Genomic DNA, 17,458 nt, shown 5'->3' with positions numbered 1-17,458 from the left:
TGTTTCCCAATTCATGTTTGGCATATTAAACTCCCGCTATGATTAATTTATCTTCGGTTTTTACGTGACAATGAAGGTAATCCTTAAGCTTTGCGATAACATCGAGGGAAGCATTGGGTGGCCTGTAAACGACACCAAGAAGATATCTAATATTGCCATTGTACACTTTACAGAAGATGCTTTCTATGTCTTGAACGTCTGGCATTTTTACAACACGTGTTGTATTCCTAAAAAGACAGCAACGCCCCCTGCCCTCCCATCTCGATCCTTACGGTACACTCTGTAATTTTTCGGTACAAACTCACTATCAAAACATCATCTCGTAGCCATGTCTCAGTTAGCAACACAATATCTGGGTCATGCGCTAAAAGCATGCCTTCCAATTTCTCAGCCTTATTAACAATACTGCGGCAATTCACATTTAGCATCACTAAACATCGTTCATCTAGTTTCCCCGAGCCTTAATTTGGTTAGATAACTTATATCTCTTATTCTTATCATCATCCCAACAAAAAATCTTTCCATCAATGCTTATTTTGTCATAAACTAACTTCACTTTAGATCCATTTGTGCGCTCACGCGACGAACTTTGCCACAATTTTTTTCGGATATCACGAACACGAGCGGAAAAGTCTTCACTTATCGACAGCTCGGTGCCCTTCAGCTTGGAACACCTCTGTAGAATAGCTACCTTGTCCCGGTAATCGAGTATTTTTATAATTACTGGTCGTTCTTTGCCATTCTTTTTTCCCAATCTGTGACATCTTTCCATGCCACTGAAATTCACTCCCAGCTTTTCTTCAAATAAGTGCTTTTTTATTATTTCAGTAAGATCAGCAGTCGTTTCATTAGCTTCTTCCCTCAGGCCAAAACAATCAAGTTATTTCGTCGACTTCTGTTTTCTAACTCGTCAATTTTCTTGACCGCAAATTCCAAATCTTTCTCAAGTTGTGTTGCTCTTTGCTTTAAATCGTTTACATCTGTTTTCAGTTCAATCAAAGGCTTTGTCTGCATTTCGACAGAACTCATCCTTTCAGTCAAGCTTTTTCAATTTTTTCTTGTTTTGATAAGACAGTGTTCATCATATCAGTCATGTTTTTTTGTCCTGAAAGAAGCTGCTGCAGTATTTCTTTATCCGAAGGGCCAGGGTTTGCCTCAATATCCCCGCAAACTAACAAATCCACACCAAAAATACAAATACATGAGAAAAAGCTACCAAGTGGGCGTGGCAGCAACACTAAAAAGCGGTTATCACTGCGGTAACATGGCGCAGGCAAGTAGGAACTAACCTGCACCACAAGACGAATGGTTTGGTGAGCATTTCGCCCGGAGTGCCGCTGCCTGGCCCACTGAAGTTCGACGGAGGTACGCAGCTTCTTATAGCCTTTGGAAGGTCCGAGGCCGCTGACGTCACCGATGTTGGCGCATGCGTCGGAGTCGGGACAAAGGGAAGGATGGCTTCTTCGATAAGACAACGGTGATCACGCAGTCGAATCTCGATGCCGTGATGATCCTTCCAGTCATGTGACGGGTCTGTCAAAACGGAGGCATATTCAGCAGCTTCCGTTCCGAAAACGGCAGCCACAACCTGCACCACAAAGACGAATGGTTTGGTGAGCATTTCGCCCGGAGTGCCGCTGCCTGGCCCACTGAAGTTCGACGGAGGTACGCAGCTTCTTATAGCCTTTGGAAGGTCCGAGGCCGCTGACGTCACCGATGTTGGCGCATGCGTCGGAGTCGGGACAAAGGGAAGGATGGCTTCTTCGCTTCTGATTTAGGATCCCTGCAGGAATCGAACCCAACATTCTGCGTGGCAATCGGGTATTCTACCACTGAGCCATGCCAGGTCTATAAACTGGTTTGGAAAAACAGCCTACGCAGGCGTAATATCGGTGCAACGTCAATTGTGGTTGTGGTGCTTGCTATCTAATTTTACAAGAAAGCAATAAACACTACTTGATACTCCTACGATGTGTACTCCTACGATACAGGCATCATATCAGATTAACGTCTGTAGTTCCAGTGTTGGCTCCGCTTTTATTGCAGTCTAATAAACATTACGTTTTTTATTCATGATTCAGCAAGCTATATTGAAGCATTGCTCGACTCCGGAGGAATACACTAACGAACGTTACATATGATAACACATCACCGCACCGTAAATTGCACTTAGTCCGCAAGAACGACGCAGTGTCCACTTCATTTCTTACGAGGCTGGGCGATGGCCTCATGCTGACCGAGGATGATGCCCGATTGATTGACAGCCGCTTTGTAGACTAGGCTACGTAGGCCACATACGCCCAGGTAGTCTACGAATACGACAAACACCATCCACTGATGTTGGTCCACGTAGCACTACCCAGGCCTACCAGCCTCGATGGCCTATACCTCACCAACGCGAAGGGTGGCTTCAGGTTTCTACTTGTCGCCGGCTCGTCGACAGCCGATTTGTCGACGAAATGACCGAGGCATGAGGATGTAGATGCGGTCACTGACCAAGTCAAGGTGAAAAACACAGAGACGTTTCGGGACCCATACGGGTTCCTTGTTCACACTAAGCAGGCAAGCCGTGTGTCGCTTTTTTTGCTAAAATGTGACGTAATTAACGGGTGTAGGTGTAGAAACCGAGGCATCCTAGAATTCCAACAGCTCTACTATACCACATACTTCACTACACATGGACCCCTCGTCACCACGATCACGACCGGATCCTATAACAAGTCATGACCAGCTGCTGGTGCTCACTGATCACGGTGACGATGCCCTTGTTCAAGAACTGTCAAGAACTTCTTCCACACATGAACACGAGTTCGTGAAACGTGCGTGCGTTCTGGGGACACATATGCGGCTCTTCAACAATATATGTGTGCGTATAAAATTTAAACATATCCTTAGCATCATTTGTAATGTGTCGCTCAGTAAAAAAAGTTACGCCACAGTCACCTACCCGCCGCCTGCTTCGCATAACATCGACTCCCGCGGTACGTGGAATCTGCCGAATTTTTTTTCTAAGGATATATGATATCAATAGCTGCATTAGTAAAGAGAAATGGGAAAAAGCATACCTGAAGCTATGTCTCGCTAATGGCTGCAGCCGACCTCACTTTCATGAGGAACAGGCACTCAAAGATGGGCAAAAAATGTCTCAATAGAATCTGATTTCTTGTGTCACTGTCTGTCATTGAGATGCCGTTTTCGCTTACTTTTTTATCATATTTTTCACACCTTCCATGGTGAAGTAAGATGCTCAGAACGAATGAAACAAGTTAAAATGTTTTTTCCCATCAAGCCGTCCAACTAACTTCTTTTCAGCGTGCAGTTCTATTCTTTATAAAGCACTTCAAAAACTTTCCTACTGAACTATCATAATGCAAGCTCCCTCCTTCTGTGAAGCACAGTGTTTAAACCAAAGGGCATGTGAACTTCTGTGGATTTTTGTTCTTGGTAGTGCATAATTGCAAGCTTCAGTAGTTGCCAAGTCTTAAATATGTGCTGTTCATAACATTTTGACTGCAAATAACTTTTGTTCATTAGCCAACTTTATCACTGCATTGGTTCTATTCGTATTGTTGTGTTGTACAGAAACAGGGTGAAATATTTCCATGTTCTCTAAACCTTTCAGACGCCACCAATGAAAAACTGTCTGTAAATGCGTCAAACTGATACATCATTTCAAGGCACTCGATATTCTATTGCAACAAAAATAATGTCATAATGCATTAATTTATGTGTGTTTAGTAATTATAATTCAATTGTAATAAATATCTGTTTATTGTAAAGTCATTCATGCTACGTTCTTACATTAATAAAATCTTACGCCAAAAATAGTGCAAATTTGTTTTATGTATGTTCATTTGGAGTGAAGAAAAATTATACTTTTGGCATGGCTCGCAGGAAGGAGCCCTTCGAACGACTCGTTGAACAGTGTAGTGCCTTCAGCAAACTGATATATACAACAGTACACTGCCAAATGAAGTTAAATGAACACAAATTTATTCTGCAGCAGGTTCATTTGATCCAAAGCTCAACGTATCTTGTTCAACGTATCTTGATCAGCGCTTCTTGTCATTCCTCCTGTGTGCGTTGTCTTGCTTTTCGCGCTGCTTACTTCTAAGGTATCTTGCTCTCTATTAGTCCTAGTCGTTACCAATGGCAAAAATAAGTGGTGCACACAATTGTGTACATAGCGTGTCAAAGGGTTAAAGGTTAATTTTCTGGAGAGTCCTTTGCTTTGTAGGTGGCCAAGTAAAGCCTCACTTTAGTTGTAATTATGCACTACATTAATTGAAAAGCTAACATTAGTGATAAGATTCAGTGAAACATAAATACTCCGTATCATCAGATCTTATTGCCAAGGGCCTCTATGCACTGTGTGATCTTTTCTGCATATGCAAGACGTAGAAGTGTCAAGGGTGAATGCAAAAGAGATCATCTTCAGTTTTCTCTGCTCTGAGGTGTCAATTTTATTTTGAAGGGCCTCACATAAGTAGTGCTTAAGATTTGACAAATGATTTTGTGTGCTTTTTTAAGATTTCAGGGAAACCAGGGTTTGCATTCATTAAGCACCATTGTCTTCATTAGCATACTGCAAAAACATTATTCCTTGAAGCCTGAGTGTTACTGTTAATGACAGCATTCAGGCCTTCATTTTGTATCATAGCTAGGGTTAGCATGACACTACATTCTTGTTTTACTAGGACATTTGTTCTGTGCTTTCCTTTTTGTTTTTCAGTCACATTTTAATGAGTCATTTGGTTTCAGAAGTACTTCAAAGGTACCACAGAATGTAAAGTGCATTCTGACTCATGCCCACATGGCAGTTAGATGTTTGTACATATGTGAACATCGTATATGTCTCTGCACAGGCATGAATGAACGGATTATGTTGCACATTAAGTAACATGTAATTGTTTAGAGTAAGACAAGGGACATAGAAATATTATGTTCATGTAAGACAAAGGCATGAGATGGATAGACTCAATGCCTGGTAATGAACAATGTTCAGTACTGTTACATCAAGGGCAATTCATTGAATAGTATTAAAATTGCAAGATTACTAAGAAAGAGAAAAATATCTCTCGTGACTGCATTTACTAATCCTGATGTGAAATAAACTTTGTGCTATCTTTGAATTTTCATGTTTATGTTACCACACTGTGCATGCTGATGGCAGTGACGACAACTGCAAAGGGTAAATGTTGGAAAAGCTACAGAAATGAGAGCTAGGTTCAAGGTACCACAAGTGAACTGTTGTATTTTAAATTGCGTGGTGAATTCCTTGATGTAATATTCATATTGTTTACTTTTACTTTATTCAATTCTGGTGGGTCAACCAAAAAACATTGAAGCCACATGGCAATTGGCTCTGTATTAATCGCAGCTTAAGAGGATTAAAAAGCCGGCAGATCCCACGCATTGTGGGAATCAATGTAATGCGAAGCAGCCAGCAAAGAGCTGCATACATCGTCTTGTATGTGATTGAGGAAAATGCGTGTCATGGTTTTCATGTTAACTCCTATTATTTATGTTCGTCACACAGTAACGTCGCGCAATACCAACTTGGGGGTCGATCAACCTGGAGGAACGGCCGCCAGGGCACCATGAGCGTGGCACGTAAGTCATGCTGTACATGACATGTGTGTCATGACTTTCATGTTAACTCGTGTTATTTATGTTCGTCACACAGTCACGTCGTAAGATACCAATTCTGGTGTATATCAAGCAAGCGAAACGGCCGCCAGCACCCCATGAGCGTGGCACGTAAGTCATGCTGTACATGACATGCGTGTCATGATTTTCATGAGAACTCATGTTATTTGTTCGTCACACGGTCACGTCGCAAGATACCAATTTTGGTGTATGTAAAGCTAGCGAAACGGCCGCCAGCGCACCATGAGCGTGGCACGTAAGTCATGCTGTACATGACATGCGTGTCATGATTTTCATGATAACTCATGGTATTTATGTTCGTCACACGGTCACGTCGCAAGATACCAATTTTGGTGTATGTAAAGCTAGCGAAACGGCCGCCAGCGCACCATGAGCATGGCACGTAAGTCATGCTGTACATGACATGCGTGTCATGATTTTCATAATGACTCGTGTTATTTTATTCCTCACACAGTCACGTCACAAGATACCAATTTTGGTGTATATCAAGCTAGCGAAACGGCCGCCAGCGCATCATGAGCGTAGCATGTGAATCATGCTGTATATGACATTCGTATCATGATTTTCATGTTATGACTTGTCATTTATGTTCGTCATAGAGTCATGTTACGCCATACCAATTTGGTGCACATTCGATTAACCAAGCGACCAGGAGAGCACGAAGTCGTAGGCGGCTAGATAGATAGATAGATAGATAGATAGATAGATAGATAGATAGATAGATAGATAGATAGATAGATAGATAGATAGATAGATAGATAGATATAGATATAGAGATAGATAGATAGATAGATAGATAGATAGATAGATAGATAGATAGATAGATAATAGATAGATTAGATAGATAGATAGATAGATAGATAGATAGATAGATAGATAGATACGGTCAAAGTCGCAGAAGTTCGCTAAGAAATGCTTCGCATTTAAAAGTTCCTTATAAATAAAACATCCTTGTGATGTTTCGAAAGCAGGAACAATGTGATAATGACTTCATAATTTTTATGGAACAAACACAATCCAGACGACATATTTTGTGCCTTCCATGGAGATGTTCAATATCAACCCGATGCGAGGCAGCAAATGTGGAAATGGACGCAAGTCAGCAGCTGCAGACAGCAAGATAATGAAGCTGATACAGCGATTGCACTGAATCACTGAAGATGTAAGTTAACTTTTTTGCTGGTGTTACTTGCTGATGAGCTTGTAATCCCTGCTATATTTTGGTTGCGTGTGTAGGGCCGATATCAAAGGGTGTGCTGAATATATAGGTTAACAAGCCTGAAATGGTCAGTCTGAGGAGATCCATCATAAACATTTTTATTGAACGAATGTTGAAGCACTTGTTTTCACACAGAAACAACCTTTATGATAAGTGAAAGCAATTTTCAGATATACTAACATATTTGCAGAATTGTGTTGTCAAATTTACATTCCTTATTCCTAATTCTTTTTCGCTTGCATGCTTCCTCGTATCTCTTTGTATAAACAAGGGCACCAGTGCGACCCCGTCTATTGTTCATAATATGAGGGATGCTTTGTTTTGTGAAAAGGAATAAGAGCCCTATGTTAGCTAGAGACTGTTCTACCAGCTGTAGGCGGTGGTCTGGCATGCATTCGCCTCCTGGCCATGCCTGCTTATTTTGACCCCCAGTAGCCGACAGCTTGAGCATATGTGCTTTCTCATGCAGCAAACTGTGCATTCTAGTCAGCTGTCACTGAGCGTCGGCCACACTCTCGCATACCCTCTTTCATGAATGACTCTGTGTATGTCAGCAGACTGCAGGTTGTCATATTGACATCAGCAGGAAAGCACATACATGGTGCTATTTGCTGTGGCTATGTAACCAGACAATATACAAGAGGGCAGACAGTATTAGCAAAGAAAATTGCTTAAGTTGACCAAATCACTCTTCATTAATTTCTCTCATTGCTGCAACAGCATACTTTCCGCAGTGTAAGAGGCTGCCTCATTCTCGGTGCTAGGTGCTTTGCCACGTTTGCTGCATTACTAAGCATCCGAGCTCGGGGTCGCCAGGAACAGAAAAAGCCGAGAGCGAGAACAAGCTGGAGGTGTAGTTTATTTGTTAGCGGTCGTTTCGATCGAGTGCTCGCTTTGATCAAGTTACTCTGAATGAGACACTGTTGCTTGGAGCAGGACAGAATGTCAACGTCAGTGCCACAAATGCAAAATGCTCCTGAGGTTGTGTAGCTAGCTTTGCTGCATACTGCAACAATGCAAGGAATAAGCAAGTAGAGAGCAAAGCTACGTCCCCATTATGATAAACAGGAGCATCTGCGACCTCGATTCCATTGTCAGGTGTTGAGTTTCTGGATCCCGACGAGCAGGACGTGCGTTACTTATGAACTCCAAATGGAAAGTGTTTAATATTGTGTAACACATTAAGCTGTGAGAGAAAGTTGGGCAGCATCGTGTGCCTGCCTTTGAGCGAATGCCTTGGCTGTTATGCTGCCTATGACACTCACTCATTTTACATTTCGAGTTACTTGTGAAAACACCACAGCCAAGGACAATTCGCAACTGTCCACCTGAACTACTTGGCGTGATGTGGGAGCGGTAACTGAAACTTGTTTCACAAGCGCACCTTTGGAGTAGCTCATTGCGTACATTTTGATTTGCTTTATTCATGTTGCATGTGCCTCGTTTTACGCAGAAAGGCTAATCACAAAACGTGTTTTTCTCCTCTTAGCTCTTTTAATTTGGCATTTTTGACAAAAACCGACACTCCTTCTCAGCGGCCTCAGTTCGAATCTGTTCACGGCCATTGCACGTGTCCGACAGCTAGTGCGCAAAATCTGATTTTCACTTTTGCTTTGTTTTCTTGCTTTCAAGCACCCTTTGCTTGAACAGTTACACATGTCTTACCTCAACATGGTAACCTAGCATTTCAACTGAACTTACGTCTCCCCTCATGTCTTTAATGTCGTCTGCACAGAAGTTATTTGAATTTTTTTACTGTGAACACTACATTTATTCAATCATGCAGGGTTTAGGGTACACATGCCCTTTTCTTTTTTTAGAGTTTGGGCGGGCTGTGGATGCATCAAATTAAAACCTGCTGCTGTGTGGCTCATTTTGTTTTTGCAAGGTAATGCAAAATTTAGTTTCGGCACAGATTGCCTTCTTTTTTGGTTCAAGCGTCCTCATATATTTTTTTTTTCTCTTTTCAGATGAGCCGGAATGCGAACAGTATACTCGTACAGTTTCGCAGAATAACCCCATCTTTATGCGTTTCAGAGCAGCTGGATGTTCACTGTTACTTGGCAAGAAGTAATATGTATGCATGCTTCCTGCCACAGCTAGTGCTGTCCCACACTTTGTGGGAAACACTGAATTCTGCATTGCTGAGAAATATATGTGCCAAATAGTGCATTTTGTTGCTTTGCAGTCACCAATGCACAGAAGTTGACCCCACACTGTACTTAAAAAGTTGTAATAATGGGTGTTCTGTGGTGAAGAAAGTTATGGTGCTTTATATGCAGCTACCGCAGTGATTATTGACTGATGCCATGGCAGCTTCTACTTTGCTGAAGAAGTTGTTAGAGAGGGACACAGTTAACAGTAATAATGACAAAATTTTCCACAGGATGTTATAGCAGCAGTCATGAGAGACATGCATGCACATGTTGCCCCTGTTTAAACATATTTAGTACAAGTGCCATTATATTTGCCCTGCCAAATTACTTGTTCAAGTTGAACAGCATGTCTGTTCTTGGGATTGCCAGACTTTTTGTGATTGGCGGTCCAACAATGTTTTCACCAAAGTTTCATCCCGACCAGGCGAGCTGTTGTCAGACCCTAGACTTCAACAGCCAAACTATGTACGATTAATTTGTATGGGTGCCAGAACACCCTTTTCAATGAGTAGCACACTTGTAGCCTGGCATTTGTTTCAACAGGGCAATATTTAATGCATCTCTTTGTGACTGTTGTTGTTCAACATCCAGTGAAAATTTTCGTCTCCCATCACTGCATAAGCGTTTTTTCCTCTCTCTAACAACTTCTTCGCAGCAAAGTAGCAGCTGCCACTTGCCTCAGTTGATACCTTGCGGTAAATGCTTAAAGCACCGAAACTTTCTTCACCACATAGCACCCTTATTACAACCTTTTAAGTACAGTGTGGTGTCAAGTTGTGCACTTTGGTGACTGTAAAGCAACAAAGTGCGCTATTTGGCACATTTCATATTCCTCAGTAGTGCGAAATTTCCAAGTCATTACATGCAACATTTTCAGAGACCTCACGTACATTTCCAGGACACATTACGTATGACAATCCTAAGGTGACATCACGTACAACGTACGTTTCTTCGAGACATAACGTACGACATTCCTAAGAGGACATTACGTACAATGTTTCTAGGAGACAATGACAATACGTACAACATTCCTAAAAAGACATTACGTACAATGTTCTAGGAGACAATAGTACAACATTTCTAGGAGACTCCGTTTGCGGAAATCGCCCTATTTGGGAATCGGAAAAGTGATCGGCAACTTTTTACCTTCAGCTTTTTACGTAAACAAGGGGCAAAATTTTTAACAGTGTACCGACTAAGCTAACTCGGGAGATGCTAGACACGGCGCGAACGCGCCTTATATCTTTCACACATTGTCTTTCGCGGCGGGCGGAGCGGGCGGTGCCGCCGTCTGTGAGATGTTAAAAGAAGTAATGCTTCATGATCGACACTTACTAGCGCTTACTCCGAGATTGCACACGATATCGGAGGGCATGGTTACAGCGTCTCGATACCAAGAGGTAGACTGGCGCGCTGGCGTCGCCGAGGCACCCTTGACGCAGTTACGTTCTTTGCCTTTGGCTTCGTGTTAGCGTGCGTCGGCTCATCGCAGTAGTGCATCTTCCACGTGCACCAACGGGATTTCTCCGCCGCCGACTGCTTCAATTGCGATAGCACCGACTGCAACTGCTGCAATATGCGTTGCAGAAAGGATGCAATTTCGAAGGGCGAATGCCGTGCCTTGGTGGAGCGAGAGCAGCGCCTGCTAGACAGAGGCCAGTGGGACGCACGCGTTTGCGGCTCAGGCTACGAACCTCTACCTCCCGTGTTGCTGAAGCGCAGTGGTGTTAGTGTGTGCATGAGGACAGCGTCGGCTACCCATTATTAGAAAGCGCACACCGTGCCGTTTCTCTCCTTAATTGACGACGCTTTGAAGAAGTGCATGCCGGGTACCAGTGTTGATTATGAGCTTGTTGATATCATCCTTACGCGGGTTCACGATTCGCTGTGTCCAAATATATGTTCACACCGTCAGCTACCACAAAGGTTTAATCATAATCATGGGCGTTAGTCGTCGCGATAGAGACATGCTGTCAACATGGGTGCATCCACGTCAACGGTGCTATAGCTGCCAAACACGAATAGACATTGCACAGCTCTCATATATCACTACACAATAAGCACTACTTCTGTGAAGACACGTTTCACTCTCGTGTTACACCGATTCCTATGACGGTGGGAGCAGCCATGTTTTTTTTAGTTTTGTTTAACTGTTTATTTCTATTTATTTCAATTTTGTCATATTGTTTCCCTTTCTTTCTCTCTCTTTCTGTTTCTCGCTTGCTTCCTCTTCTTCTTCTTTTTTTATACGTGGTTTTGCCTGCTCTACGTGAAGCGACGACAGAATACGACAGCATATGACAGCCCGGGCCCCTAAAGTGCTCCGTACTTAAAATGCAACATAGAACTACTCGCTGACTGCTTCGAATGGAGCCGATTCCCACACGGCGTGGGATCTGACGAATTTTTCATGGGAGACAGCAACGCAGAACATCCTGACATTCCAAATTTCTTGCACATATTTTAGGGCTGAAGTCAGAGGTATGCGAGAAAGACAAAGCTGTGAAAACGTAGAATGTGAAAAAAAGTGCATATGCGTACATGGTCTTATTTCATTTTGTAGTCCTTGTTTTTCGTCTCTTCACGTATTCCCATGCTCAACGATTGAAGAATGATGCCGGAACATCACAGAGACAAAGGCTTGTTACGCCACCAGTGAACGCTGGCATGTACCGGGCACTAAACAACACTAAGCTTTAGCGGCCTTGTCCGTTTCCGAAAAACAACTGGCGACTGTAAATGCATTGATCGATGGTCGCCAGCGTTTGTGTCATTTTGCATAACAGTTTTAGGTTCCGTCAGATAATCATACCCTGTCTCATTTATTACCCACACCCTCTAAAAATTACGATAAAAAACGGATAATAAGAGATACTTGACCTCTACTGACCACGCCTTTCACACTACAGCCTTTGCCACGACTCGCATAACTTGACCGCTTTGCCATGGGATGTCATGCGTCACATATTATGTGATGATGACATCGCAAGATAATCATCACGTTATGACATCACGATATGACGTCATAATGACGTCCCAGAGGCCAAAGTTTCTGACGTCATCATGGCGTAACTATGACGTCACATGAAGACAACATCACATGACGTCGCTTGGTGAAAGGTGGACCGATCACGGAGACAGTGCGACTCCGGGAGGTGCAGAAAGCTTGCAACGCATCTGATCCTGGAGGCAGTGCGAAGACACATTAGGTGTGGGAAGATTCGGAAGGAGATGGGGATGGATCAATACATTGAGTGAACTAAAAGAAAAAGATGCCTTTTGCCTACGAGTCGTCTTAGGCGAATGCAGAAGGGAGCCTGTTAGTCTTTTAAAGACGATAGTCTTTCTTGAAAACTTGAACGCAAAGATTTCGGTCTGTCTGTCTGTCGTCGTCTGTCTGTCTGTCTGTCTGTCTGTCTGTCTGTCTGTCTGTCTGTCTGTCTGTCTGTCTGTCTGTCTGTCTGTCTGTCTGTCTGTCTGTCTGTCTGTCTGTCTGTCTGTGTCACACTATTCAGCCACCCGGCCATAAACGCAGAAATTTCGGTCAGTCTGTCTGTCTTTCACACGATTCAGCCACCCGGCCAAAGTTTAAGCACTTGCTGAACGCCCAGCCATCTTGAACTGGTAGTTGCATTCATACTTGGGAGCATTGTCCATCAAAAACAAAAAAAGCGCCAGGCCTGCGCGGAAAGCGCAGCACAGTCACAGCGAAAGCTGGAAGAGCGGCATTTCTAGAGCCCGTTATAAACTCTCCTGTGGCTACTAATACAGGTACATTAGCAACGTACCCACTACGCCACAAAGCGTAATTTTTGGGAAGTTGGGAAGCACCCAGCACGACATTATTCGATGTTCTGCGGAGAAGCGAGGTACCATATGTAAGCGATATGTGCAGTTTGTTGATGCGGCGGCTGATGACGATGATAATATGGTTGCGCCCTTTGTAATGGGTTGGAAGCTTTAACGACCCACTAGTTACGTATGCATATTGTTGTGACGCCCGGTCGTTATTTAACTGTCCCACCACGCTTTATAACACACTTTAACCGGAGAAACGTAGAGCGAGAGAGAGAGAGAATTACTTTATTGAGACCCTGAGGAAATGAATCATGGGAGCCTTATGGGCTTCCTTGGCAACCAACAGAAGTGCACTTGCGAGGAACCCACTACGCTATAAATCATTGTAATTTTTTGAAGTAGGGCAGTAGGCACTGTGCCATTTTTCGTCATTCTACAGACAGCCATGGTACCTGCTAAACGCATGTAAGGCATTATGCGCACTTTGTTGATGCTGTGCGTGATGACGAGAAATTATGGCAGAGCTCTTTGTAATGGGTTGGAAGCATTCAACAACCTACTCGTTGCGCAATTCGCATTGTGTGACGCTGGTTACAGAATTCGCGTTGTGCGACGCTTGGTGCTTATTCTACTCTTTTACCACGCTATATTGCATATGCTAATGTGGTTCCTTCCCGACATGAAGCCTGTATAGGACCTTTTTGCAAAGCATTTCAAGCACCGGTATGGCTCAGAGGTTGAATACTGGGCTCCCACGCAGAGGGCCCAGGTTCGAACCTCGTTCCATCCTGGAATTTTTTTCTTATTTAGTTTTTTTTCTTATTTCGAGTGATACTGGTTACGGACACCGGCGGCGGCGGCAGCGGCGGCGGGGCGGCGGACAACTACGGCACCAAAAACGGCCGGTGAAGATTCTCATAACAGCTTTCGCTGTAATATCACGCATATCTGAGAGCGCAACATCAACACGTAAGTATAGGTGGCGGTTCTTTTACTAGAAATTACATATATATGTAATTCTAAAGACCCTAGTCTTTCTCAGGTTGCGCTGAAAATGGTTGTGTTTCTTAGCGCTGAACGGCGCTGAAATGGCCAGCAGAAAAAAACGGCCGGCAGAAGACTATCGTCTTTCGACGATATTTGCAGCGTAGCACGCAATACGCGGACAATTCTTTTTTAAATGCGAATGCATTTCTAGTCGGGGGTTGTCGTGCGTCCCTGGTCGGTGTGCACACGATCTCTCCGCGCGCGCTCCTCCTCGCCCCTAGCAACAGCTGCGCCGTGCCTACAACCGGAGCAGGTGTGAGCGCGGAGGGTAAGGGGGAGAGGAGCGCGCGGGCGTGTGATGGCGCTCGCACGCGGAGCAGCGGAGGTAAGGAGAGGACGAGTGTACCCGGTGAGGGCGCTCGCATCGCGGAGCTCGCTCCGCCTTGTGAGTACGGGAACTGATATCGCACGCCGTTGCCACGTCTCCCGTTCGAGACGCGTCTCCGTACAAGGACTTGTACACCCTTGCCTACACCGGAGGCGGAGTCTTTGTGGGACCGTCTCCCTCGCGCCAACCTCGTCGGGACGCCGTTGCCGCGAAGCTGGACCGGCTATGGAAAGTGCGGTGTGCGCTCCAAACTCTCTGATCCCATTGTCTTGGTCGGCGACTTCAACTTGACTTGCGCAAGAAGAGTGGCGAGTGGCTGGTGGAGTACATGCAGACCGAACACTCTATGCATTGTCTCTCTGCCGCCTCCGACAACACGTGCCCCACCACCATTCACGGGAGTTGCATTGATCTGGTATTTATGCGAAACTGTGCCGCGCGTATGCTCCTCAAAGACCCTTTGACCGTGCACTTCAGCGACCACAAGGCGGTGATTGTGGCCGTCAGGTACAACGATAACACGAACAGGTGCTGACGTATGAATAAATAATGCTTACGTGCACACTCTCGCTCTCTTCATTAATTAATTGCACACTCATCGGGTGCACCCAAATGCATTCGCATTTCCTCACGATCCCTTTCGGGAAGGTGCTGCTTTTTCTCATTTGTTTTTCCTGACCGCTTATGCGCTGAGTTCTACCCGTCGCGCTGTCTTTGTACCTACATACGAGGCCAGTCAGCCAATTTCGCGAAGAGATTCACGTAAGCCTTTTAACCTTCCTGAAAAGGAGCTTATCCAGTCTTTTCCATTGTTCTTCCTTCTGTCCTTTGTAGTCTATTGTTAAACGTACGCCACTACTTTTCCAAGAAAACGGTAGCCATAAAGTCGGAATGCAATATGGTCGACCAAGTATTGTAAAAAAGCGTGATTCAACCACCGTGCCATCGACAACGGTCGTGGTACCGAATACTCCCAAATCCGAATGACGGAGGAAAATACAAGTACGTATATAAAATGTGGGCAAGGCAGAGGGCCACGCGAGTTAAAGTCCGAATATCGTGTCAGAAATAAAAGCCCGCGCTTAAAGTGCAGTCCGGTCCACTTTTAGGCTGATAAAATTGGCTGTTTGGCTACCTTTCTCTTGCAGATCGAGAGCGCTCTCCAAAAAAGGGGGCTTGATTCGATCACGGCGGATTCGCTCAATCTCTGCAAACGATGCAGTTTGCATTCGGAAATCTCCCAGTATTTTAAAGACGATAGTCTTTCTTGGGGAACTCAAACGCAGAAATTTTGGTCTGTCTGTCTGCATGTCTGTCTGTCTGTCACACGATTCAGTCGCCCGGCCAAAGTTTAAAACTTGCTGAATGCCCAGCCATCTTGAACTGGTAGCTGCTTTCATACTTGTGAACATTGTCAATCAAAAAGCCAATATTACGCATATCTGAGGCGCAAAATGAATACGTAAGTATTAGGTGGTGTGTTGCTTTACTAGAAAATACATAGATACGTAATTCTAAAGACCCTCGTGTTTCTTAAGTTGCGCTGAAAACGCTAGTGCTTCTTAGGCTGCGCTGAAACGGGCAGAAACGGCCGGCAGAAGACTATCGTCTTTGCAACAGTACAAAACGAACAGAATGCGACAGTACAAAACGAAACAGAGTAAAACTGCACGTGGCGACAGCACATTCTTATGCGAAGTTAAAACAGACAAGTTTATGCATCCGTGCACTCTTCCCGGTTCTTTTTATTGCGCGTGTGTGTCTTTTTTTGTTTTGTTTAAGCCGTATTGGGCCAGTCAGAATACTTTTCTGTCCAGTCATCAATAAGTGGCAGCAGCGCGGAACTTGGAATAAACGCTTACAGCTGTAAGTGGAAACTATACGCCAACTCCCCAGTTTCCCTGCACCCGTCTACACTCGTAGTGTCATGATTCCGGATGTTCTGACTTCGCTATCCCGTATATGCTACTTCTTTTTTATTTTCATTTATTTTACGGGAAACGTGACCGCGATCTATAGAATACACTTGAGTGTTTGACGTTGCGGCAATCATTTACATTTCTGTTGTGTTGGTTTTTTTCTTTCCTGTTTCTCAAGAAAGCTTTTCACGTCAGTCTTCGGTGAAGGAATTTATTCCTCGAAAGAGGAATAAATTCCGTCGCCAAGTTTCTCTTGCATAGGTGCTTTTATCTACCATTCATACTTTTTTTCTCAAGTCGCAGCTGTCTCGACGCGGCCGATTGCAGATGTTAATGATCCTGAGTACGTGGCAGGTCAATAACGTCTGCATGCTCTAAATACAGAGCAAAAAAGGAAACACGGTATTGAAAGCCAAGCATAACTAAAATCTGCGAAACTCTCGTAGAAACCTTTGGCAAGTCTGAGACAGCACGTGTAACTTGTCTCCACTCTACAAACGGTCTCAAGTTGGGCATCAAAGCCTCGATTTTATCTCCACGATCTCTGTGTGGGAAAGACTGCCGCCTGCATTCCTCTCTATTTGTCATTACATTCCTTATCTAGAGGAGTATACAGTGACAAAGGGGTCATAAAGGAAAGAGAATAGGCAACGGTGACGCATTGGTACGACGCAGTCGTAACGCCCTCTAGCCGCCATCCTTCCCTCACACACTGACACACATTCAGCAAAAAAAAAAAGAGCAATAGCACTATAGCCTCAATATGTGCAATGTATCCGATCGAAAGCAACCATTCTATTGCACACAAGCGTAGATCGATTTGGGCGAAGTTACAACGAAACGAGAAGCTCGAGAAACGTCGGTTTATACCTAGGTAATATAATGAGCTCGATATTCTAGTCGATGTAGTCAAGTAAGGTGCTATAACGTATTCTGTGAGAACCCGTAAAATGCATTGCAATACGTCGCACCAAGAGACTGGTCTCCGTGATAGCAGGTGTCTAGCTTCAACAGTGCAGATAACTCATAAAGACGGCATCACTGAACTATTAAGAAAATAGTTACAAAAGTATGCAAACGATCAAAACCAAGAGACAACAAGGTTTCTGTAAAGAACTCCTAATTTGTAGTCTTACTCGTACTCGAAGAGCTGCACGTATCACTGTCGTTGTAAGAGAGATGAAAGAGCACAACGCAACAAGGACACCAAAGGAACAATCACCAACAGGACAGGCGCTGTGTTTGCGAAGAAACTAGGCATCGTCAAGTTATTAAACTCGTTCTTTGATTAACATATATTCACTGCCGAGTGCATACATTT

General features: G+C 44.1%; 1 long non-coding RNA gene across 1 annotated transcript; it reads right to left on the bottom strand.

Moving 5' to 3' along the window:
• Positions 1–1,248: 1,248 nt before the first annotated feature.
• On the bottom strand, positions 1,249–1,760 carry LOC119378664 (uncharacterized). The gene is made up of 2 exons (XR_005181046.2): positions 1,589–1,760; positions 1,249–1,289 (listed from the first exon to the last, which is right to left on the bottom strand). It is a non-coding gene; the product is annotated as an uncharacterized LOC119378664 (long non-coding RNA).
• Between the last annotated feature and the right edge of the window lie 15,698 nt (positions 1,761–17,458).

This window comes from Rhipicephalus sanguineus, unplaced genomic scaffold (assembly GCF_013339695.2).
Source record: "Rhipicephalus sanguineus isolate Rsan-2018 unplaced genomic scaffold, BIME_Rsan_1.4 Seq918, whole genome shotgun sequence".
Taxonomy (NCBI): domain Eukaryota; kingdom Metazoa; phylum Arthropoda; class Arachnida; order Ixodida; family Ixodidae; genus Rhipicephalus; species Rhipicephalus sanguineus.
This window is presented reverse-complemented; position numbering and strand designations above follow the sequence as displayed.